General features: G+C 38.1%; 1 protein-coding gene across 4 annotated transcripts in view; it reads right to left on the reverse strand.

The window, feature by feature from the left end:
* Positions 1-25,778, reverse strand: part of NCOA2 (nuclear receptor coactivator 2) — a 190,143-nt gene that overhangs the window by 99,294 nt on the left and 65,071 nt on the right. For 3 of the 4 annotated variants that reach the window (XR_007888563.1, XM_051610141.1, XM_051610140.1), the window contains exon 3: positions 18,927-19,162. The exons of the other annotated variant lie outside the window; for it this stretch is intronic. The gene's annotated coding sequence lies outside the window, so the exon portion shown is untranslated. The remainder of the gene's footprint in view (positions 1-18,926; positions 19,163-25,778) is intronic. 4 annotated transcript variants of the gene reach the window in all.

Consider the following 25,778-nt stretch of genomic DNA (forward strand, 5'->3'; position numbering starts at 1 on the left):
ATACAATTCTGACCTAATATTTGGACTTGGATTAAAGGCCAAGCACTTTAAGTGTATGCTAATGTAATGGATCAAAATGCTAGGTAATTAAAGTGTGCTCTGCTGAAGACCATTCCTGAAACACTTTCAGAGGCCAAACTGATATAAAGAAACCCAATTATTAAAATAGCATATCTCAGCACAAACCTGTATACCAGTTTTTCACAATCTGTGCTAGCTGCTTTCTGATTTCCATGTACAGTTGAAGATGTTCACATTGAAGTGTAAAGCCCTAACTGGCTTGCAACATGCCTATTCTTGCTTTCTATATGTCTTATATCTGTATCTACCTAGGTATATCCATATATATGTGTGTGTATATATATATATCTTACCTTGAATACTACATACCTAAATTAATAAAATAAACAATACAAATAGTAAGCAGAGAACAAAACTTTTTTCCCCTTCAGTACTCTGATGATAAGCAGGACCTAAAACAAAACCTAGGAAGCACAGTAAAAGAAAAATCAGTTTCTTTCACAGCATATTGCTGGCATCTCAAATGTTAGGAATTGGATAATGGCTGTAAGTATCAATAATTACCTGAAAGTCAAGTGATCTGTCACCCTGTAGTAACCCTACCATGATTTTGAGGCCATGAAATTCTAATTCCTTTACATCAAAACCCAATCTTTCCCCCACATCTGCTTACTCTTTCTAATCTTCCGATGTTCATTCTTTACTTTAAAAATGTTAATTACTTTGAAAACTGCATTTGCACTTGTCAGAGAAAGCAGGGTATTAACACCTGAAAACAATTCCTTGGAGATATCAAAGTTTCAATATTATCTCATATTCATGCAGATAAAGGTTATATGAGATTTCATATGACCAATACCTCTTCTCTAAGTAGAGATCTGAAGGTATGACTTCTGTTCTCAGGGGAAAAAGGCACAGACAAGATTTCTATAACCCTACAGCCTACACGCTGTGCATGTCATGTAGCTATAAATAATTCATATTTTGACCTTATGGGATACCTTTTACTCCTGGATTTCAAAGAGCTTTTCCAAAGGTGAATAAACGTTTTATTATCTGCAGTTTATATATGTTAGGATGAACAGAGAACTGCAACGACCTGTTCAAGGTCATTCAGTAAGCCTGGTGTATTTAAGTGGGTAATACCAAGCATGCTGGTTTTTTACTTAGGTTACAGCTTACAACAGTACTATGAAAACAGTCAATTACAGCCTTGAACTTCAATGATACAAGAAAGCAGGATGGATGTTAGCTCTTTTACAAATACAGAACTCTAAACATGGTTCATGGGGGAAAGGAGAAAAAATTACTAACTCTAGGAATGTGGGACCAGGACACTTAAATGCCCCAGAATCATCTTGTGCAAACACTCTGGAAAGGGCACTGGCTCCATAGGCAGATCTGTCAGGATCTGCTGAACAGGGATCAGAAAAGCTGTCCTCTTCCACACAGAGAATTTCTTTGAGACCGTACCATATACCAGACTTAAACTTGAAGAACTCAGCAGTAGCAGTTGTAGTACACTATTATCAACTACACTTTTATATGAATTGTACAGAGAGGTACTTCAGCAGTTTATTTTCTGATACCGATTTTATGACATCTTGTGAGCATCCCAACCAGAAAATAATTAATTTCAGAAAGACTGTTAACACTTACAGCACCATTACCAGAAGAAGGTACGCTACTAGGACTTAAGTTATGTAAAACATTACTGAGGCACATTTAAAACTCTAGGTGATCTAAGATTTTATATTTTTGTCTTTTATATTTGTTTAATATTTTTATCTTTATACTTATTCTATATTGTTATCTTATATTTTGGTAAGCTAAAGAGTGGTGTTTCTCCCTGGTATTAATATTTCACTTTAACTTCTGAAAAATACTTTAAATAAATGTGCAAAAAGCTTTGTATAGAAAACTGTTTAATTACAACCCCAACCCAATACATAAATATGAGAATATTTATGAGAATGTACCACTGCAGGGGACAAATTGTTATTTAACCCCACAGCAATAATGCTTTGGATTAAATACTTAATCTTGAATTCTCCGAACTGTCTTACCTAATATTAAGTCTCAGGCTCCATTCATGTCCTTAACAGTAAAGATTATGTGTAAATGCTTTCTTGGAGTAAGATCAGAATGATCTTTACTTTTTAGGATGGAGTCCTTATGTTGTCTCAGATTCCTGAGGATTTAGAAGCATATAACATAGCATAAATTATCTGTTCAGCTGGCCTCTGAAGTGCAGCAGGAGTAGGACCCAAGGTCCTTATGTGTTAGCCAAGAAAAGATAACAAAGAAATACTCCTTGAGTTGTTTCTTTGTTTTGCTTGTCTTTGTTTCTTTTTCCCCAAATAAAGAACATACTATAATCCGCCACAGAGGGAGCTTACTCTCTTCAAATAACATGTTGTTTAACAAACTAAACATTTATATTTTACAGGGGGGAAAAATTATCTACACTGTTATCACCACTGGCTTATAAACAACTGGTAGTAAAACACTATTTCATAAAAGGTCAGCGCTTCAAAGCTAGACTTAACTAATGCCACCATTGGAATGTTTCCTTTACAGAACACAAGCTTTTAAAAAGACAAAAAAAAAATTCACAAACCACACACAGTCCTTATTCAGCATGTGCTAAAATCAGGTAAACCCAAAACTTGGCTATTGACAAACCAAAGATCACTGTGGAAAAAAAAAATAATAATAGTATTTTTGTCTTTGCAATCAGAATGAAATGGGAGGTAAATGACATAGAGCATACACTAAGAAAATAACGATTTGCCAGAATTTTCCTGAGATTGATTAAAGGGGAATAATTTTAAATTCCTCTCTTCTACCCAAGCCTCTCCAAGCTGAATTTACTCAATTTAGGTAACAAATACAAAGTAGGCAGGGAGGCATGTGCTATTTTCCAATCAAGTAATCTACAGCAAAGCAATTCGGTTTAGAGAATTTTTTAAGCTTTCAACATATAAAATCATTCAGAAGACCAAACAAAATATATTCTTCTGTGCAAATGGCATCCTCCAGACAGAAAAACGAAATGTGCATATATGTCATAAAAAAAATTCCTGTGCAGGATTTACAAGAAGCCATCAAAAGTCTTGATATTTATGCCTGGTGGCAAAAAAAAAATAATGTAATGGAGAGATAAGTAATACTTCTTGGTAAAGTTCAGGCTCAGATTTCCCTACAGCTGACGTGTAAACAGGTACAGCCGCATTGAGGACTGGGATGAACACAAGCCTCCTTGCAAAAGGAGGCAGACTATTACAATTACCGCACACAGAACATGTTTCACCACAATTTGCCCCATACCTTCGTCGTCTTTAAGCTCCTTACCTTTTTTTTTCTCCTCACTACTACTTTCACCACCTGTGCTTAAGCAGAAATTATTATAAGCTTATTAGCTGCAAGTGGTCATGTCTACAAACACGGGAAGGGCTGGTGCTTGGTGTCAATCAGCTTTCACTAATCTGCACCCTACCAGTGCTCCTGGTATGCCTCAGGATTGTCAGGAAGTGAAAACCATCCCCTGAGCCAAGGGGGGCACAAAAATCACATTCCTGCCTCCCCCTCTTCTGCTAAAGCCCAGTATCAATCTAATTCCCACATCTATGGAAAACAACAGTGTAAATTTTTTTTTTTTTTTTTTCCCCCAGATATTTGTAATGTTAAGTATGTTGTGCAAAGCCAGTGATCCTCACAGCTTAGGTGGGGAGGCGTTTGAAGATAAAACCTCTCTCAGAGGATCACACACCTCAGGGGTGGGAATCTTCTAAGTTCCCATCTTGTTCATAGATAAAGAGAGCCAAGTTCAACCCTTTTTTTGTAATAAATATTTCAGTTTAATTTTAGTGCTTTATCTAAAAACCAAAACCGAACAAAAATTCTAAATTGGCACCTTGACTGCTATTCCAGTAGCAAAATAAACATATCAGGAAAAACAGTTATTTCAGCTAGATCTAAATGGGCAAATTACTGCTTTTATTATCCAGCTACAAAGATAGCACTTAGCTTGGTGAGTAGTACACAAATAACTATTTGCTATACTATATGCCATAACTACAATGTATGTATGAATTGATTTGTAGCATTTATATAATGACTTAATGACAGGTTAAAAACATCTCAATATCCAGAATTTTCCTGTGATAATTCACGTGCAGTAAACTAAATATTACCAGTATAGCGGTGATGGTGCCCTTGCACCACAGTAACTTCAAACCTGAGTTATACCAGTAAATATGGACACAGGTGAGCAATGCTTTGATAAGGGCAACAAGGAAAGATTCCACCAGGTTTAGAAAGTTGTCTACTTAGAGCAGAAAAAGCCTGTCTGCGAGCAGAAAAAGTCTGTCAATGCCTTCTTTGTATCTGTACATGAGATGCAGTCTTAAGAAAGGATAGCTTTTGTCAGTTACTTTTTCAGAACACATAGGAAAGCTAAATTAGATATTTAGATAACACTGAAAGGAAACTAAGCTTGCACGTATTGCACACAGGCGTTTCACCTACTTACCAAAGGGCAGATAAGAACTTTTTGTGCAACTCATAATGGGAACCTTAGTACTTGGTGATACTAGAAGTGTAATTTTAACTATTTTGTTTCCAGCGGTTATACTATTCTTTTTCCTCCGGTTGGTGTGTTAACATGCTTTACGTTTTACAGAAGCATACAGCGTGTTTATTAAGTAGAAGAAATTGTTGGAGATATTTCAGTTAGAGCAATATAAAACTAGTTAGTCTATTACTTACAAAAAACCTGTGAAAAGTACACATCCTTAGATTTCTATTTTAATCAGTGTAACTACCGCAATAATCCCCTAATACTTCAGTAATGTTTCAATAATAGCATTTCAGTAATAACATTTCAATACCTTTTCTAGTTCAAAAAGAACAGGAAGGAACATAACTAGATAAAATTGCTTCCTTTCTCAAGTCGGAAACCTATCTCTTTATTTAGTTTTCCTTTCTACTCCACATATTAAGAACATTCTGTCTCTAACAAGTTGCCTTTTTTTTTTTTTTTTCATCTCCCAGGTACAACAGATTCAGTACATTTCTATGAAGTTGGTACTAAAGAGGAGGCATAAAGCTGGCAGTAATTGCCCCTGGTTCTGGAGGATTTGCTGCCATGCAAACAGCCCTAATTCATACAAGTAATTAAAACAACAGACAGCCGCCTCACGTTGAAGAATTACTCCACCACCTTTAGATCAAGATTAGTCAATTAGGTTTTAATGAGGTGGGTAACTGCTAACCCACTGTCTCTGCCAGAGGCCAGCTGAAACCCCTGCAGCCTGGCCTTGGCAGGCAGCACAGGGCAGCACCACAGCTCGTGAGCCTCCTCTGAAGAGCTGGGGCTTCAACAGGTCCGGGCAAATTTCAAGTGCAGCTCAAACCTGGGTATCTGAAGGCTGTTCATCACTAAAAGAGGGGAATGCAAGGGTGGTGTTTTTAAATTACTTAAAAGTTTGGTTTGGTGGTAGGTTCAGGTTTTTTCTGCTGTTAAGGGGGTTAGAAAACTAGAATAAATGAGTCTATGACAGTGTGTACTGCTTGGCACTTGAGAAAAGTAGTTTTTGTTTCACTGTATTTTAACAACCAGGAAAGTTTCAAAATCTTCTGGGACTGGATCAGACTCATATGGTAGCAGTCACTGAGCTGTTTAAGTTCCTTAAAGTTTCCATCAGCAACTCTTTGCTGCAGGTACAGGCATGGCTAAAATGAATACAATTTGTCTCCAAAAAGAAATTGAATTAAACCCAGCAGTCTATGTACACTGCAAGCTTCAGCATGATTTAAGAAGAAAAAAACCCAACCAACCACTCTATTTTATCAGCATTTGAAAATTCTCCCTTCCTCCAAAAAGCCTTTTTCAGTATCTTACTTAGCTTATTACCATATGCTTGCAATTTCTACTCTCCATAGAAGTAATTCTGGAAAACCAAAGGAAAATTTTTGTGAACCACAGATATAATAAAATAACCCCCTCCATGAAATGGTCTAAAAGCTTGGATTGCTTCTGCTCCACCTCCCCACATCTGGCACACGCATCAGATTACAGGCCAGAAGGCAAAGCAAAGAGATGGAAAGGGAGACAGTGACTGGATCACAACTAAAAGGAAGCAACACCTTCTGTAATTCAGACATTTTTACCTAATGCCAATATGTCAAAGAATGATAAATAAAAGTACACATGGGAAAAGTCCATACACGTGTATGCCCAGACACACACATCCCTCCTGTTTCAATCAGTTCCCTGAAAGGCAGAGAATTACACAGAATACACTTGGATGACTTCAAAACTATCACCCTGAGCCGAAAGTGCAAGTGGGCTTCAGATTTTGTTAACTGATAAAGTTCGTAAGAAAATGGCAATTATTCATCTCTAATTCACAAGACTCATTCACTTTTTCTTATTGTCAAATATTTCATAGGTACAAACAAAACCAAAAGGCAATGAATTGCCTAAATCTCACAATATTGTTAAATAAACACAGTTTATCAACTGGTCTTTTGGGTATTTAAGTTTTGTAAACTTAAAACTCAACCAAGAGTGCATCTACCCAAGGATATGAGGGGCTGGTTGAGACCATCATTTCCCAAACTTCTCTGTGAGGCCACATTCTCCTTATCCCTTCAACCTCACATCAGCAGCACAACAGTATAAAACTTCCACAGACTCTTTCAAGCTTAGCAATAAATCCACTGCAGTCTGAATTATCAAAATTATTCAGACCGTTCAAATGATTTTTTTGTTCCAAATGGACTTGGCACACTGGTCAGGAACTTGTTGAGTCAAACACAAGCAACAAAAGTGGAATTCTTCTAGCTAAGCTAATTGATGGCCCTACAAAAACGAAACATGCAACCGCATATTCAAAACTTTCAAAGACACACTGTATTACAGTTACAGAGTGCCTTCCCCTCTGTGCCTGGTGTAACATGATCGTAATTGCTGTGAAAGGGCGAGAGACTGACTATATGTTAAATCCTGCCATCTGTAGGTGCTTTACACAGTTCCATTTGCTGCTGCCGGGTCAAAAGTTTACCCTATTTTCGCTTGTTCATAACCAATCACACAAGTCTCTGTTATGTGTAATCTTTGACCCACTCTCAAAGCAATTTTTGTATTACACAGTCATATGACTACGCTGAAAAAACCCACACGTTTTATTAAGAATACACTTCTTGTTGGTTAGCTTAATAATTATTATTATTTCCATATTCAGTATGCATACTGTACCAACCTTGTTCTTCCCAGTTAACTCCCTTGGAGCACAACCATAAGGCCATGAATTCTCCCCACAAAATGCTTCAGCATTTCTGGCGAGTTGCAATCCAGAGCCACGTGCAAAATAGGGTTTGAAAGCACTTATGATACGTGTCATTTTACAAACAGGGGGAAGCAAGTGCTCAGTTTGTCCTAATAGGGAGAAAAGATGCTCTGTAAATATTTAAATGAATATTCACAGTGGAAACAAAAATTACCTCTGAAAATTAGGATTGTAATAAGAATATCTTTACATTTTTACCTTAAAGATTAAATATGCAAAAATATATTGCACGGAAACATTTATGCTACTGATACTATTACTATTAAAATATCCGTGGAACAAGTAGTCCCATGAACAACATAATTAATTAAGCCTCATCTCCCAGAGATTTACACCTCCTGGTTGGTTGACTTTGGTGTCCAGAAAAGGGGAAGCTATGAACAAAGCTTCTCCCACACTCGGGATGTTTAAAGTCTCCCTTTTCCCATCATTAGGATTCCCAGGCAACTTGTAAGATTATTCCATGCTGTAACTTTTCCCTCTTCCAGGGCACATTTAGGTGCTTCCACCTATACCCAGCTACTTCTATTCACAAAACTTGCGGGATCTGAAATTTGAGCCCTCCACTGTGCCAAAAAATGTGACTGAAATCAGCAGTGGGTACAAAAGCTACTGAGGGGAGATGAAGGGACGTGTGCGCATGTTCACAAGTGCACAGTGTGGCCTCATGAGCCTTGTTTCCATAGGAAATGAGGCTAAAAATAAAACAGAGTATTTGACCTTATTATATTTTCACAGAAAGCTAATTTAGATGGACCAAACTAAACAGCTGGCTATACTAACAGATCACCTAAAAGGAGGATCACAATATTTCAATACATCTCGTACATTTTGCTAGGCAATTTTCAAAGGAAAAAAGACACATAGGCCCCATTTCTAATATGAGATACAGGTAAATAAGGAGATAACTTTTGCACAGACATGTATTTCACTGTGATCTATGGATTGTGATAGATTTGCAATCCTTGAATAATTTTTCATCTAGTATTTAATGCAACTGTGCTCCACCTCCAAGGACATAAACACAAGGCAGCACTCACATGAATAGTTGTACTGCTGCTCCAATTCGTGTTTGACTCTTGGATGCTAAACCCTTCTTATATGTGATAGAGAACAAAAGCAAACCCATGCCACCAAGAAGATGAGTTAAATAATATATATCAGAGAATAATAAAACAAATAACAGCATCAAGCCACTTCTAAGCAGGTCATAAAACATGTTCCCACACAAAATTCAAGCAGTTATGAAATCAAATAATTTAGTAAATGACAGAATAAAAATTACCCCAATTAAATAAAAATACAGATTTTAAGGCCAAATGGACCATCATGTCACCTCTTGTTCAACAAAGAATGGATTTTACTTAGCAGCTCCTAAAGTAAGTCTGATAGTCTGGCATCACCAGCAAAGTTTACTGCACTGATGCGTTGTTACCAACAACCTACCCACTTCAGACCTGACCGTGTCTGGTCATACACGTATTGTCAAAAGCAGAACAAAATATGCACTTCTAAACCATGTGTGTGTGCTTGGAGATACTTCCATGGCTCTATTCTGCAAATACAGTTACAAAGCAGTTGTTCCATTCTCAATGAGCCATCATCCATGTCTAAAAGCTTTAACAAACTTCCAGACAAGGCAGACCTTTCACTAACACTACCTAACACTTGAATAATTCTCTCTGTGCCTGTAAAAATGCTAAATTTCTTCCCATTTTTGAATCCCATTAACAACAGTAAGAAAAGATTAATTTTAAATCCTGCAGAAACAAACAGAATTTTGAAGTGAACCCTGTATTTTTTCTTTCTGTAGGAAAATGAAGGAACTCTATCTGAAATGGAAATCAGATTTGTAAGAGCAAACAAGCTAAAGAAGAAGCCCTGAGAACCACTTTTAATTATTAAAGGTAAGAACTGAAACCTTAGAGAAATCTTCTAAATGAGGATATTGCTAGGTAGAAATCCCACCAGAATAAAAATACACATGAACTGAACCCAAGCTGCTTAATGAGGTACATCTCTTTAGAATGCTATCTATTAAGTCAGATATACCACGTTCGTCATATTCTACTTCCATAAATTGATGAGTCTCGGTCAATGGCTGATCAATGTCATCATGTTGGCAAATGTTATTTTATATATAAACATAAAATAATTAAGAATATTAATACTAACAATCATATCCCAGACATTAGATATGAGATATTATATAAAACTATGTACAACACAGATATTTATTTTATATATTATATACATGAACATCTATTAAAAAAAGCGTGCACATGTACACACAGCATTCAGACATCAGCTAACAGGGCTGATGTCACCTATGATTCAAGACAACTGAACAGTGTTTCATCCAGGGGAAAGCAAGATGGACTGTGTTTAGAGGAAACCAACTCCACTCAGCCTATCAGCAGCAAAAAGGGCAAAGAACAGTAGAAAGAGGCTGGTATAAAAGAAAAAGAAGGCGACAGAACTGACTTAAGAACACAAACAGGAAGGCTGAAGGTACCTAAAGGTATTCACATGTCTGAACATGGAAATTTTTCACCTTGGCAGGAAAGTTTGATCAAGAGCAGAGCTCAAACAGCTGCAAGAGACAACAAGACGGAAGGAGTGAAGCTGAGAACTCAGGAAACCTGACTCAAACCCCAAGGTGACCCAGTAGCAGGGAAACGCTGTAAAGCCATTTGCTAATTTGCCTTATGTTTGTGCATCTCCTCTCATTTTTCTATAATACAAAAAATCTACTTTAGAAAGTTTGCAACTGAGCATGAATTTATACTATTCTTTATATTACTGAGGCAATTTGGAGCGTTCAACTCTTCAACTTGATCTTAGCAGTTTGGTTAGCTGACTCACATGGGCCCCATTCCTGATAAGGAGAAACAATCTGAGCCCAGCAAACAGATCTTTCATGCCAGAGTCAGAAACCTTACAGGAGCCTGATGAGGCTCAGGGAATTTCAGGTACGTTCATAGAGCAATCACATGAGGAAAGTGCGATGTAAAGGAATTGTTCAGTTTTACTGAAGAACCAGAATTCTGCTGTACATACAGGAAGCCACGCTAATTGCAGTAAGTCTTTACAACAGTGCATGTTTCTCTGTTTGATGGTGTTTGAATTAAGTAATCCAAATGACTTGTACAAATAAACATACATAAAAGTAACTGAAAGTTTTTTACTACCATCAGCTGAATAGTAAGTCAAGACCTTAAAGCTAGAGCCCTCTTTGTAAATGATTCTTCTATTGTTTCATTTTCACTTGAACCATCTCCATCATTTCAAGAGCTTAATGGTTTCCTAACCATGAAAATTCTTAAAACAGTGGATCTGATAAAATACAGATGTAAAAAAAAAAATAAAAATACAAAAATCTAAATATCCCTTTATTGTTGAACCTTATGATGACAAAAATACACAACCAAGCATGGAGATAATTTTTAGAGGCATTTGTTTTGCATGACCTGCATAGATTAAAAAAGTATTCAGTGCTCTCATGTAATGAGAATGTGTATTATCTCAGCATAATAAAAACTTCATAGACAATCACTGCATGACAAAGAAAAGAACACATCCTTTCTTTTCTTTTTTTTTACTACATACTGAGATTTCCAGATTTTTATCCTCTTTTCAGGTTTAATAGTTACAGTCTCAGATCAATTTTTAAATTCTCCTAACAGGTATTATAAAACTGCAATATCGAAATCCACTCAAAAATCAGTATTTGACTTGTCAAAAGGCAATTAGAAGCTTGAATCGACATTACTTCACATGCAAATAAGATGCTTTTTAAATGGTATGGTGGCTTATCATTGATAAGCATTTTTAATGAACTGTTTTAAAGGATGTGGTTTTCTATTAAAAGAGGTCACTTATTACAAGGGGCGTGCAATTATATTTTGGTGGTTGGATGCAGATCCTCCCACCAGCTAGTTCTCACAGACCTCACTTCCTAGTCCCTAGGGCTGTCACCAACCTGATAAGCCTGCACATGCCACAGTATCCATTCTAGAAATATCGCCACGGCGTCATCATGGAAACAAGATCAGGCCACAAGACAAGGAAAGCTCTTCTACTTGGCCCCTTCCACTCCACCTTCTTCCACTATCCTGGAGGCAGTCCTCTAAATTGGACTGTGGCAAGCCTCCAGCTGACTGGTTGCTGAGCAGCATTTGCTGCTGCAAAGTTGCTCTTCATTGCCTTTAGTAAAAAGCAGAGCAGATGGAAATTTCCTGTAGGCTGGTCTTGGCCCACAGACCACTGTTTGGACCATACCCCTCTACAAATAAGAGCAATTTATTCATTCGAACTGACTGGCCCTACTGTCCTCTTTTACAACATGACTTCATCCAATCCCTTAACTCAGTGATAAAACACAGCTCAATGTGAGCACATTTCATCGCCTGTGCTTGGGCTAGGAACTAAGCCATGAGGGAAAATATGGCCATGTCACGCTAAGCAAAGAAACACATGAGTAACTCTGGCAAGCATCTAAGATAACGTTCTTCTGAATGACTGATGGTAATGTTATATTGATGTTACAATAAATTATTACCTACAGAGTAAGCAGAAGCTGCAGCAGAAGCTGTGCAAACACCGTCTTCAGAGTGGCAGCTGTATGTTCACTTAAAACATTGGAAGACAAGAATAGGAAGGAATCCTTCACAAAATAAAAAATGTTATAAACCTCGCTGTGCCCTGGAAGTTTCCAAATTTTATTTAGAATGAGAGAAACACGTAAATACATCTAACAACCATGTTTTTTTCACAGGACATGAAGAAGTTCTCACTTTGATTGGTCTTCCCTTGACTGCCTTGCTAAATTATAGCTAAAAACACTAGGGAGCTCAAAGTAGAACTCTGTCCTGATTTCTGTTCCCCTTGCTGTCAGATACACCTTCATTTTTACATGGTGGCTGTTAGGACTGCTTTTGCTTTTAAAACTTCGTTCACAAAAACAAGTTAAAGTTCTAGCCACCAGTGTATCTCCTAGCTTCAGTGACAACAAAACTTGCCAGCCAGCTTTTCCTGAAGAAGGGAAAACCTTAAGCAGCACAGGATGAAACAGTCCTTTTAAAGACTATTAGCTTTCTTGCATGAAGTCAAAAGATGGTTGCTATGAATGTATTATACTTCGTAAGTTCTTGAGTAAGTATTCTTCACTAGAGTAATGTTTGTTGAGATCTGCCTAAAGGCTTTGCAAAATGCAGTGCTACCTCTCTCATGAAGAAAAGCTTTTCTCCAAGAATCTCTCACGAGAAAAGGTCCAGCGTCAACTCCCGTATGCAGCAAGGGCTGCAGCTTCAGTAACCAAGCAGACCTTCTCTGAAGATAACCTCCTGGGAGAGCTCCCTTTCCCTGGAAAGGCTCCTTAGCAGCTCTTCCCAGCAAGCAGAGTACATGGGGAATATTCAGCAGGTATTTGCTGCTCAAGTGCCTGATATCAACAGAGACAGAGAAGTGATGACAGATCCTTTCTGGATGAAAAGTTAGGGCTCTTCTCAAAGGCCCCAAGCAGCCGAAAACATATTTGAATCAACCTGAGAGAGTACAGGAGCAGAAGAGGAATTCTTTCTTATCCTTTTGTACTCATAGTTTTCTGCCATACTAAGTGCATGAGCATGGTCAAAGGCAGGATGGATGAATTAACTCAGGAAAAAAGCTGTCCAAAAAAGCTGAGCAATCAGTCCTCAAAAAATTAATGATAAAAGACTTTGAATAAAGCCAATTTGTAATGGAATGTAAGAAGGGAAGTCCCTAAAGAGAAAAACTGTCTACCAGCTCTGCAGCAGGTTTTGCTGCCCCATGCAGTTTACCATGGCAAGAAGCCAACTTGGCAAGGCTACTTCTTCTCCAAGGAGCCTGGCAGCTCTCCAGCTGCACTCACAGGTCTCATTGCTGCTGCCAAGCTTGAGGGGCAATTGAAGATTCTGTTTTGTGAATCTGTAGACCTGGTTATGACCAAGAATATTTGTGTTTTAAAATGTTCTTCGGCAAGTCAGGTTCCTTCTGTTTATACAGCAACTGAACAAGTGAAACAGAATACTTAACCCAGCTAGAGAAAATGAGCCACAGATTGTTAATTATATGGCTATTTGCACTTTGACTGGAAGAGGAAGTAAGCTGGTTATAACTACTTTGGGCTTTACTCCTGTAACTGCATTGAAACCACATTTATGACAGCTGAAACTATGCAATTTTATATAAATGTGGGCACTTCCTGTTTTTGAAACAAGTCCTCGGCTGCTTGCCCTTACCTCACGATAGTGTTGCTGGAACCAGAATGTACTAAATGTGGTCAGCTTTGAAGACCGGTCGTAAGCTCTTATTTCACTATTTTTAAACATGTAGATAAAATGCATATATTGGACTACCGCTATCAACCATCTCTGTTTCTAGGACCTAACTGTACTCCTTAAGTGTTAGGAAACATATGTCTGCCGCGTGTGAGACCAAAAGGCCCAGCTGTCACCCAGGGCGTGCTCAGTCCCTCGTGACATGGGCACCGTCAGCCCGGCGTTCCCCTGAGCAGGCAGGCTGCTCTCTGAATTATACATGCTGGCAGATCTATCTTTTTCCACTCAATATGCAGTATTTCAAGTCATTTGTAATAGCAGCTGTGTTATTTTGAACATTATTAATTCCTCACTGTGGCAAGTATATGTTCAATTTTATAGACACTGAGTATGGGGACTTCCACAGTCCTCTTGGCATAAATCAAATAAAATCATTATTTGACTAGAAGATAATTTTGCAAATACCATTTAACAACTCTGATAAGCAGCAGTTTATTTCCTGTGTCTTTTCTCTGATTATTTATGTTAATTGGTTCTCACAAACCAAACTTCTGCAATGAATACAAGTACATAAATCAGCACTCTGCTTTTCCATTGACAATAATTTTCCTAAGATATTACAGAAGGAAGGCATCTATAAACTGATTATATTGTTCACCTGATTAGCAAATGCATATCCAGTAATTCCTGATAAGAAAATGTTGTAATTCTTAATTACAAAAAGCTCCACCCACATATAATTTACAATGTATTCCTCCTGATTTCATTCCTGACATGCTGCTTTAGAGTTAAGTACCCCCTATAAATGCAAGATATTTGCAGTCAAGAGCACCAAAATCCTTAACACAGAGAAGTGTCAGCCTTTATACTACCTTTGTTTTGTTCTCCAAGACCACAACTTATTTCTGACCATTAGATCCCACTTTTTAACTACGAGAACTTGCCAGCCTTGCAGTGTTCACAGCGAGTGAATAATTATAGACCTCATAGTCTCAAACTGAAAGATTAAATAAAGTTTCAGTTTAAAAGTCCTTGTGCAAAAGCCTCCAACTAAGAGAAACACTAAAGCCGAAATTCCAAATTAAAATACACCAGATTTATTGATTTCTTTTCACTTAGCTTTCAAAATAAACATGACACATAGTCTAACTCATGCACTTCTTTAAAAACACTTCCCTCGATTGCCTTCTTCCTGCCTCAAGTCAAGGCAACTGTTTCTAAGTGGAAGACAAGCCAATCTGCAGCTATAAAAGACTGGTCCTATCATCCCTCTTCCAGGTCATCTTCAGTCCATCTGTCCAACTCTACACTTAGCAAGTTCAAAGAGGCAGCCAAGTAACCCAACCAAAAATGTGGTTAGCTGACCACTGCTTTGGGTTCCTGAGCCAACTCACCCCAGAGCTGCAGTGGCAGCGGTGCTGGCTTGAGAAATAGGGGGTAATGCCTCAGTAGGGAGGGTGAAAGCCACACTTCTGGAAGTTGTTAGACCAAAGTTAGCTGCAATGACGCTGCATTTGTGACACCTCCACAAAAACTGGCCCCACGTTCAGCCCGTCTCCTCCAGGGGAGGATGCCTGGGGTGAAGTCTAAAGCTGCCCAGTTACCTTAAGGGTCTCACTGAGCTACAAACTCGAAGTCTCAACTCCTCTTTTGACATTTTTTTTGACTGAAGCCTGCTGTTTCTACATAGAAGCAGTCAAAGTGCAGATCTCTGCAAACTTATTCCCAAAAGTAATGTGAGCATTTCTAATTAGAGGAGGGGGAGAAGACTTAATGAAGGCAACCCAGATTAGCTAAATGATACATCACAGTGGAACAATTCTGCTGTTAAAGATCATGCAGATGTTATGATGAAGGCAAAGAAAGCCTTTCTCCAGCTACAGCACAGCTGCTGCATGCAACTTCAAAAAGACTTGGCACAGGACTTCAGCCGCAAAACTTCCCCTCACTTCATTTCATGCACGTCATCTGAAACTTCAGCAAGCTGCACCAAGGACAAAACTGACACAAGGGGAGTGTGGAACATCTTATCAGCAGTGGGGCAGCTCCTTGCACTGCCAATACTCACATGCAGCTTCACAAAATGACTGTACACCTCCATTCCTCCTCAAAACAGCAACCCCTCAAAAGCAATGATACCCACACTGCTGCTCCTCATACATATACTTGCATCTTTAGCTTTAATGACAACAACTGAATTACCACACGACTAACATATATTAAAGCTTCAAAAATAGCCATAATAACAAGTAACGGAAATTATCTGTTAAAGTAACATTAGAAAGTATTATCAGCTTCTGTTCACATCCTTTATACACTGAGCTATTCTGAAAAGACATCCTGACCACAAAGCTGAAAATGCCACAGCTTACAATCACATTGAATGTACATATTTAATGCCAGTCTTGTATTTTCCATATAATATATGCACTACAGAGAAATGTCTAAATTCAAAGTTCAGCTTTTCCTTTTAAATGTATCTAAGTGTTATAGTTAGTTATGTGTAGTTGAATGCAAGAAAAACTTGCATTGACTGTATCTATTTAACAGTAAAGCACACAGAACTTAATTTGATCAGCATACTAAAATTACACTTACTTGCAATTTCCTTTCAGTGATTGCACTGATAGGAGATGTAGCTGAGAAACCTAAACTACTTTAAGATGCATGCATGTGTGTGAGATTAAATTACAGCATTTCTGATGCATGGGAACAGAAGTTGAGAAATGGTTTTTAATTTCTCCTTTTTACTTCTTCTTGACTCTTATGACATTCTTAGGTTCTACCATGTGAAGCCATAAACCAATTTATCACCTACAATATTCTTCCCACAACTGTGAAGCTACAAAGAATAATTAGTCCAAACAAGAAAACAGCAGTAGAAGCAACTAAAATGCTGCTAGCATTCAAACTTTGTAAGTAAGAGCAGAAAAAACTGCAGAAACAAGGAAACACAAGTAGAAATGCACCACAAGAGAGTTTTTTAAAAAATTACTCAATTAATTCATTAGTAAGAACTTGATAAAAAGCTGGAAACCCACAACTTTAAGGAGTACTAGTAATGTTGATTAAAACCAGGGAAGAATACACATTAAAGCAAAGGTGAAGCTTGAAATACTAGATATACTACCCACATATTACTGTATTCATGAAAACATAACACTTCAATATGATCTCCTTTACTAATAGTAAAAAAAAGAATATGGGCACTAAACCCCCAACTCTACTGGTTTTATAAAACACTATTTACTGTTTATAAAACACCATCTACTTCTCAGAATTAGTAACTCATGAAACTGAACCAATTTGTTCAACAGATGTTTCAGTTAACCCAAAGGAATTTTACTTTTCTATTGTAGAAACAGAGCATGCTGAATAAAATTCCACTATTATTAGCAGCTTTCAAAACATATTAGCTCAAAATTAGCTTCCAATTCCATCCGTTCTTTCTTTCACACAACAGAAAACATTTTCCATACCGGATTAGTCGTGCCACCAAAATAAAGTAGGCACATTGATAAAACAAGTCGCCCTCCTCCGCCCCTCCACCCTCCCCCCCCCGCTTCATGGGATATGCAGGAGTGGCCGAGTTTTTATTTTTCTTGGCGTTCCTCTCTCCACATTAGCCGATAATCTTCCCCACATAGCCCTGCCAGCAGGCTGCCCCGCAGGCCCACAACACCCCTGCTGTTCCAGTCCCGTGCTTTTCTCCAGCGGGCTCTGCGATCCTTTCGTAATGTGTGCTATTGCATCAGTCTAATTGCAACATCATTTTCAATGCTCTAGGTAAAGCAAATAATTTCATTTTTAACTTCTGCTCATAAAATACCGACTGTTTCCCCCTCCCCCGTGCCCCGCATTTTTTGCTTATGTTCAAAGATTTAAAGAACAATGCACTGCACAGCAGTAGTCAAACAAAAATAACTCAGGTTTTCTTAGAAAGCAGCACTTAAATATATTGCTTGGCGCCTGAAGCATTACTGCAGCCTTTCAGAGAGCCGTGTGTAGTAGGTTCCCCATGAGCAAGCTGGAAGGGGAATGTGCATTCTTACTCTGTGTATTTAATACAATATTTAGCCATTATCAAAGATTCATAGCTTTTACTGTCTCTCTCTCTCTCTCCTGCTATAGAAAGTAACAGCTTGTCTGGCAAACAACATTCACTACGTTTCTAGGCACTGAAGACAATCTTGGTTAATTCATAAAATCCAGTCTAATGTTAGATATCTTGTGTTCAGGTTAGCTAAGTTAAAACAATATTTAGCTTAACCATGCCTTGGCAAAGAAATTCTCTGCTATCTACTGATTACAAAAGCATTGTAGCTAGCTATGGACATCACACTGGGGAAAAACAAATCCTGAGCCTGAAGAAATGCAGATGAAATTCTGACCTCAAGCCATTCTGATAGTAGGCATTACTGTCTACTTTGTATCTGATAAAATAACCAGGCACAAGAGGCATGTGCCTGCCATGAAGGGTGAATTTAGGTATAATTTTGGTTTATGTACACATATTATCTGAGTTGACAGCATCAAAAAATGCTGCGCATCTTGCACCCCTAATTGTATTATTTGATACAAACATCTACACTAAAATCAATCTGCAGAGGTAACCACTTGAAGGAGGAAATGTCAGAAGTAAGTTCTAGAGAAACCTAAACTTTGCCTTTGTTTGCTTCTGTGGCATGGTACACACAGCAGATATGCCACACCATTTCCACAGCACCCCTGCTTTATTCAGCATACAGAATTACCACTAAGCAAAACAGTAATCTGTTTTACTCTTGGTATCTGGCATATAGTCAGATATCTCATTTAGTGCACAATACTCACTTTTTTTTTTTGAAGACAGAACAAGTAATTTCATTGTGAATTCAAGGGTGCAGTTGATTCATCAACATAATGGTTAGTCGTCCTGCTACTCTGTTACTCCTAAATTAGAGTAACTGTGTTATTCCTAACTTCCTAACTAAAGCAGTGCTGGCTTTGAGGTAAAAATTATTCTTCAATTCTGAGTACAACTTTTGTCTCCATATTGGCATAAATCAAACCTAATTTTTTCATAGCACTTAGCATTACACTGTGCCTTATATAGCACTTTCAAACCTCAACCCCCACTGCCTCACCTGCAGTTATCAGTGCTCAGCACTTTTCCAAATCAGATCCAAAGATGTCAAGTCATCCGCAAGAACGCAAGACACATCCAGTTAGCAAAGACATGAGAAAAGCTCAGGATTGAGCAACTTACCAAGCATCAGATAGGAAGTCTGCAGCACAGCTAGGAAGAGTCCTGTTTGCCAGGGCAGCATACAGCTGCACAGAGCACCAGAGCAACTCCTGCCTCCTGTGATCCCCTGCCTCGCCTGCCACGCACGTCCTGACTTCTGGAAGTGAGGCAGGGGTACTACAGAGAACAGCCTTCTCCGCATCAACCAGGCTCATTCCCAGAGCAAGTCCATCCTGTGAATGGAACAAAGCAGGGCCCTGCAGAAAAAAAAACAGAATGTCAGCGCATGGTTAACTACTGCTAAATTGTAAGGCTTCCTCATGAGGGGCCAACCAAAGAGGTTTGCAAAGACAAGCTCAGTTTTGACACTCCTTGACTTCAACACTGCCATACTGCAAAAACGTTTGCACTTGCCAGTTCTAGTAAAAAGAAACTGAGACATCAGACCTTGTACAGTGGGGTCACACTGACATCTACAAAAAACAGCAGTGGCATCGAAATCCTTACATCTACTGTGCAGCTCTTGTGGCAGAGAAGTAAAATGGTTGCAAACACAAAGCAATTCTCTGCAAAGGGAGTAGCCACACCTGATGGTTAAAAACATATTCTCAAGGAGCTTCTACTGAAACCAGAGAATACTTATTTATATTCAGGACCTTGCAGAACCAATTCCTCTGCCTTTTCTCCTCAGGCTATATCCTCTGGCCCATGCTGATTCAAGACCTGGTCCTTCTTCAATCCTACCTTCAGTGTCCTTGCCTAGTCTCTCCTCAGCCCCACTACCCAAGGCTTTTCATCTCTCCTGGCTCAGACACTTCCTGGCTTGTCTGGTATGAACACACTCTCCCCTTGATGCCCCCTCATATGCACTACCATATTAACTCTCCCTCAGGGGCTGTCTCTCCTGTTCACAGTCTATGGTACTTTGGGGCCTGGACCATAACAGGGCCCCATATGTGCCAGTGTCCCCACGGGTCCACTTCTGGCTCTCAGGTGGTGGAGCACAAGGTATCATTTTCATCCCCCAGCTCAGCCTCCTCCTCTTTCTCCAGGCCACACACCTCTCACGTGCTCCAGACAGCACGCAAGAACTGTGATTTCTTTAGAAGGTTACAGTTTGGTTAGATCTGAGATTTCTGCAGTGCTGACAAAGGCAAAGCGATGACTCACAAGCCGCTCTTCCTCCCCAGTGCCTGTCACCAGCACTGTCTACACTGCCATCTAACTCCTAGTCTCTGCTTCAAAGGGAGGGACATAGAGCACTCCCCAAAAAAGGTTCTTTTTTAAAATAAAACAAACAAAAACTACAACGAGAAATAAAATTTTCCACTCATCCTTACAGAAAGCGAAATAATTTTGGCAGGAAAAAAAAAAAAAAATTAAGCTAGAGGCCTAGTGCCAAATGCTAATGTTTGACAAAATCCTAAGAAACTCCAGCCAGCATCCTCTACTGGGAAACACCAGGTATGCTTCCTTACTGCAATTCCTGGCACTCCCCTTTCCACCCTTCAGCTCGCTGAAACGAGAACTGTGCAAAAATTAACACCTGAGACCAGTGGTCACACTGGGGAGCAGCGGCTGCGGGTGGATCGTGCTGGAGTGAATGCCACGAAAGCTGCCTTTGTCTTCACCACCAGTTCGCTGCATGCCTACAGGCAATGTTCAAACAGCATCGCCGGGCGACAGCACACATTCCAGCCAGCGTTGCTTCAGATGCCGTTTTCATCCTAGAGGTACCAGTGCTTCCCTGAAAAGCTACAGCTGTTCATGCAATACTTCTAAGGCCACAAAAACCTGAAGTAAAATGGGTTAGCTTCACTCCCCATGAAGGTCACATACAGCTAAGAGAGATAATTTAAGCAAATTCATTTATCTTCAAATTTGCACTAAATTAGAAACACTAGTGTATCAGTTACAAAGGGTAACTATGTACAGTGGTATTGCTGATGATCATCTGCCCCTGCTTGGAGGGAAAACAACCTTCTTGTATAAAACTCTGGAAACTTTTTGTTTCCTTTTCTCTATTTAGCAGTTATTTATCTCATCATGAAAAACAATTGCAGCAAACTGAACGAATACGCAGAAGAAAAACCTCTCAAAATAGATAACACATTCTTTTAGAGCAAAATGAAATTCACAGATTTTTTTTTTTTTTTTTCTTTTTTGTACTGGGCTCTAAATAGCAAACAAGGCAACAATTTCTGTCTAGTCCTTGTAAACACTTCTGTACAAACATGGTCCAGAAGAGCAGATGAAGAGAGTAACAGTGGAAAGTGCTCATGGATGGATCCAAATTGTAGTATGGATTAAAAGCACTATGACATTTCTTTTTCAATATTAAATAATTATATCCAAGGAATGACTATTCCTATGAGATCACACTTAGACGAGAGACATCCAATGTACCTAATTTTCAAAAAGCTCTTATTAACTATAGTAAAAAAGTATGTGACCCACATGCACACTCTTAGAACATCCCTGTTTACTCTTATGAAAATAAACTGAGAAGTTTCAACATCAGTGTGTAAAACATACTAAACTGTTAAAAACTCATTTCCATTTTCTAAAATTACTAATACATAATTTTATTATATTTTTAATTCAATTTAACTAATTAAACTGGCTATCAAGCATCTATAATTGCTAGATTAATTTTTTTTTTTTAAGGCCGGAGTAATTATCTGATCACTTAGCCTACAGTTAAGATGAAAAATATAATTAGGTTGAATTCAAGTTCAGTACTTCAATGTATAATCATGGAAACTACACAAAACTTCTTCCTTAAAAATGAGAGCAGAATCTCATGCACTATTTCATTTGGCAGAGTATAACATATTTGCTGTCAGCAAAGGACTTTTTTCAATGAAGGAAAAGGAAAAGAAAGTATTTCCATTTATACAGCACTATCCAACCGATTAGAAGTATCAGGCAATGGTAGTTGTCTTTCAACTGTAAGCTGTAACATATTTAGATGCTACAGTCCACTATATATTGCTCCTAAAAACTCATCTGAAATCCAGCAGGCTTCCAAAAATGCAATCTGTTTGTTTAACATAAACTAACCTAGTTATTTTGTCATTAAAATCAATATTTATGGGCTAAAACACTACATCAAGTAGGAAGGCTTTAATGTAAAACAAATCATAAAACACCGATAATGGAAATGCTTGAAAAGGCTCTAGGACTGCATGTATTTATATAAGATTTGTGAATATATAAACACTCGGTTATGTATGTCAAGAAAAAGGTGAGCCTCAGTGCAGTGAACTAATAATCAAAAAGACTAATCTTCCTTAGGAAAAGGGTATTCTTACAAGGACTTAAGCCAGCTGGCTGAAGTGTATCAAACATCTCTACCCAATAGCAACGATTCATCCAAGACCATTAATTCATTGTAAGGCAAGATTCCTTTTTTCCCTTCCCTTCCTTTTTTTTTTTTTCTAAGTAGCTTCCAGCATTTTTGAAGCACAAGTTATTCCATGAAAAACTTCAGCAGCTTTTTGCTACTAATACAATTATCACAAAAACCACACTACAACACAGTGTATTTGCTAGCATGAACATACTGGCATCATTTGACGAGGGATTCTTCTCTACATGGTAAAACTAATTCTCTTATTAAGGATTTTAAGGGAAGTTGATATTTAAATCATCATAAGGAACATAATTTCCTACAATACTAGAACTTTTAATCATAAAAAATCCCCAAATTATGTTTTCCTTTATCTCAAATAATTGTATTATCCTATATAACTACACTAGCATCAACACAAGAACTATTTCATGCATTGATCAATATGTATAATGTAGTTTTCTCTTTCATTTCAATCTGTTCAAATAACATGACACAATGAGCTCAGTATAAAACATTACGGTTCTTATGCAAATAAACAGACTCCCACATTAAGGTTAATGCTCCACAATACACTGCACACAGCTGCTCACAGCTTGTCCTCACTCTGAAAAGTACATTATAATGGAATAGCAACCTTATACCTGTATTCCACTGATTTTATTCACTTAGGGCATATTATTAAAAAAAAAAAAATATTATCTTGAGTTACCAATACTGACAACAACACCTGCAACTTCCCACTTCTGTGGCACAGCATCCTTAATTTTGTGACTCATTGTCATATGAAAAGAAGCCCCTGTCTTGGAGGCCAAACCTGACACAAGCCATACACCTACAATAACTACCCTCTACTGTTAATCCCACCCCCAGCACCACTGCAATTTCAAGGGAATTTAGCTTCAGTTAAATATTTTTAAGATCAAATGCCTCTTGCATTCTTCACCCAACATCTTGGGAAACACCAGCTGCAGAGTGAGTGAAAATATCATAGCTTTAGGAACATCAATTCAAGTCCTCCATTGACTTTCTTAGGATTCATGGCAATCCCTAGCACTTCAAGCACTGTACTGACTGAGTAAAGGCTAAAATCAGTCATCTCATAAGCACTCATTTTGGGCCAGTATTGAAATTCACCTCACTTCATGTACTCTGCAACAGAATTTGTTTTTCTTAAGTATACGAATGACAGTGCCAAAAAAAGCTACAGAGCAATTAGTAAAAGGTATATAGTAGTATGTTATCCATATGACACAAACTAAATTTACTTACAGTCCATTAAATTCTCAAAATAATGCACTTCGAGTCTCAGATTTGTGAAAATTGGAAGTTACATACTTAAGTGTGACTTTGCTTTTATTTATTTTACTAAAACACAGAATTATAAAAGCAAAACTGACTAACAGCAAAGATAAAATGATATCTTGCATATCATTTGTATAAATACAAATACACCTGAAGAATTCTCAGACCACTGGTCTGGCTCTTAGAACATCTCTCAGAATAAAGATGAATCCCGGAACACATCTGGCCGTGTTGTACCAAAGCAAACCTTTTAAAGTTACCCTCCCTTTATTATCATGGCTTAGAACAGGAATACACAGTGACCACGAATGCACTGTGACATCTATTTTTTTGAGCAAAAATCCCTTTTTACTACAGGGTTTTATGACTACTTTTAAACTATGCTTTAGTTTTTTCACCTAGGTAACTCCCAGTAATTAAAAAATACATTATAAAATTTATTAATTTGCCAAAGACACAAGCAAGTTAGCCATAGAGCAAAGAATAAAAAATATGAGAACTGTGACATTTTATTGCTCCTAAACAAAAATGCACTTCACACACAAATTCGTTAACAAAACAAATTTAATTAAACTCTATTATATTGTTTGTGCCTAATTTGTGACATTCTTTGAATAAAATGTCCTTTTTTACACCATCTTGCTATTTCAGTAGTGTTCTTAGCTCCAGAAATCTTACATTTTGAGCCTGAAATCCATGATGAGAAGGAGCAGATAATATTTTCTAACAGATACTCTGTGAGCAAATGTGGTTTTGGTGCCTCAGAGCTTGACAGTTCTGATCTAATATGCTGGTTTCTCCTCCATCCCCTGGGCTACATTTGTAAAATTTAGTAATCTCCTTTTTGAGATCTGTTATTTGAACCCACAAATCCTTCCTCTCATGAAAATACTCTGAACACCACCACATTATTCTGGACAGAAAATGTTCAAAGTGTGCTGTTACACCAGAGTGTTGAGCCAACGTAACAGCTGATGACTATTAAAAAGTTCTTGTGCTTCTGTCCCTCTCCTTGCATTCATCCTATCCTTTAGTAAACATATTCAGTTCACTAATCTGGCATAAAGTTAATCTGGCATTCACCTTTTTTTTTTTTGTAGATTAGCAAACTGATTAAGTTCATCAAAGGCTGAGAGAAGTTTTACGGAGTGCAAGATGTGGGGGCACAACACAACAACCTACCCAAGACTGTGGAGAAGACAGGAAAAAGAAAAAGGACTGACTTTTCCAGAAATTACCATTTTTTTGCTCCTACCAGATTAGCTCAATTTACCCAAGCACACCAAACCTTCTCATTCACCTGTTGATGCTTCTCAACTTTGCACAGATAAACACCTGCTAGCTTAAAAACTAGGAATCAGGCATGTTTGTTGTCAGATGAGTGCATTTGTTTAAGCTAGACAACCCTTCTGAAGCTTCTATCTGCCTATGCAGCCTAATGACTACTGCCACCTCCTGTCTCTCTCCTACTGAAGGTGAAGAATCTGAGTATCACAAACAGGAGTTTCTAAACTGTAATCCATGGTTGACAGCCACAATAAGTGACCTATAGCTAGTCTGGCAAGACTGTATTGTACAACGTAATTATAAATACCTAAATTTCACAGGGTTACAGCAGCAGCCAGCGAGGAAATGTGGAAACAGGGGGAACACTCCCAAGAATTTAGGGAAGCACCAAGTGATCAGGCTTGCCTGGCTTGGGTCCTTGTGGAGGAACTGCAGAAAGCCCCAGGTACAGTCAATGGCAAGTGCAAGTCCCACTCTGAATCTATGGTCTCAGAGGTACTTCTCTCATCTTCAGCCAGTGTGGCTGGACATCATCAACACCACACAATTAATACACTTTAAACTGGACAGTGCAGCAGCTGTGGAAGATTTTGTAAATCTTTCAGCAAAGAGAAAAAACCCACAACAACAGTAACTTCAGTGATTTGGTTCTAGTTGAGCTCCCTGGTTTCTATTATTTTTGGATTTCTTGCCAAGCATCCCCTTTCCCTCCCCACTGCCCTTTAAGACAACTCACCAGCAACTGACTAAGGAACCTGGATGAAGAAACAGCTTCTTTATCACATAATCTTTCCAAATGTGAAATGGTTTTAATAGTTACATCCAGTGGTAGTTGCAACACAGAAACAAATAACTATTATATATTAATCCCATGAATTTCTGAGTCAAAAGAATGTAGAGCATTTTAATACAACTTTAACATGAGATCA

Source organism: Apus apus, chromosome 2 (genome assembly GCF_020740795.1).
Source record: "Apus apus isolate bApuApu2 chromosome 2, bApuApu2.pri.cur, whole genome shotgun sequence".
Classification (NCBI taxonomy): Eukaryota; Metazoa; Chordata; class Aves; order Apodiformes; family Apodidae; genus Apus; species Apus apus.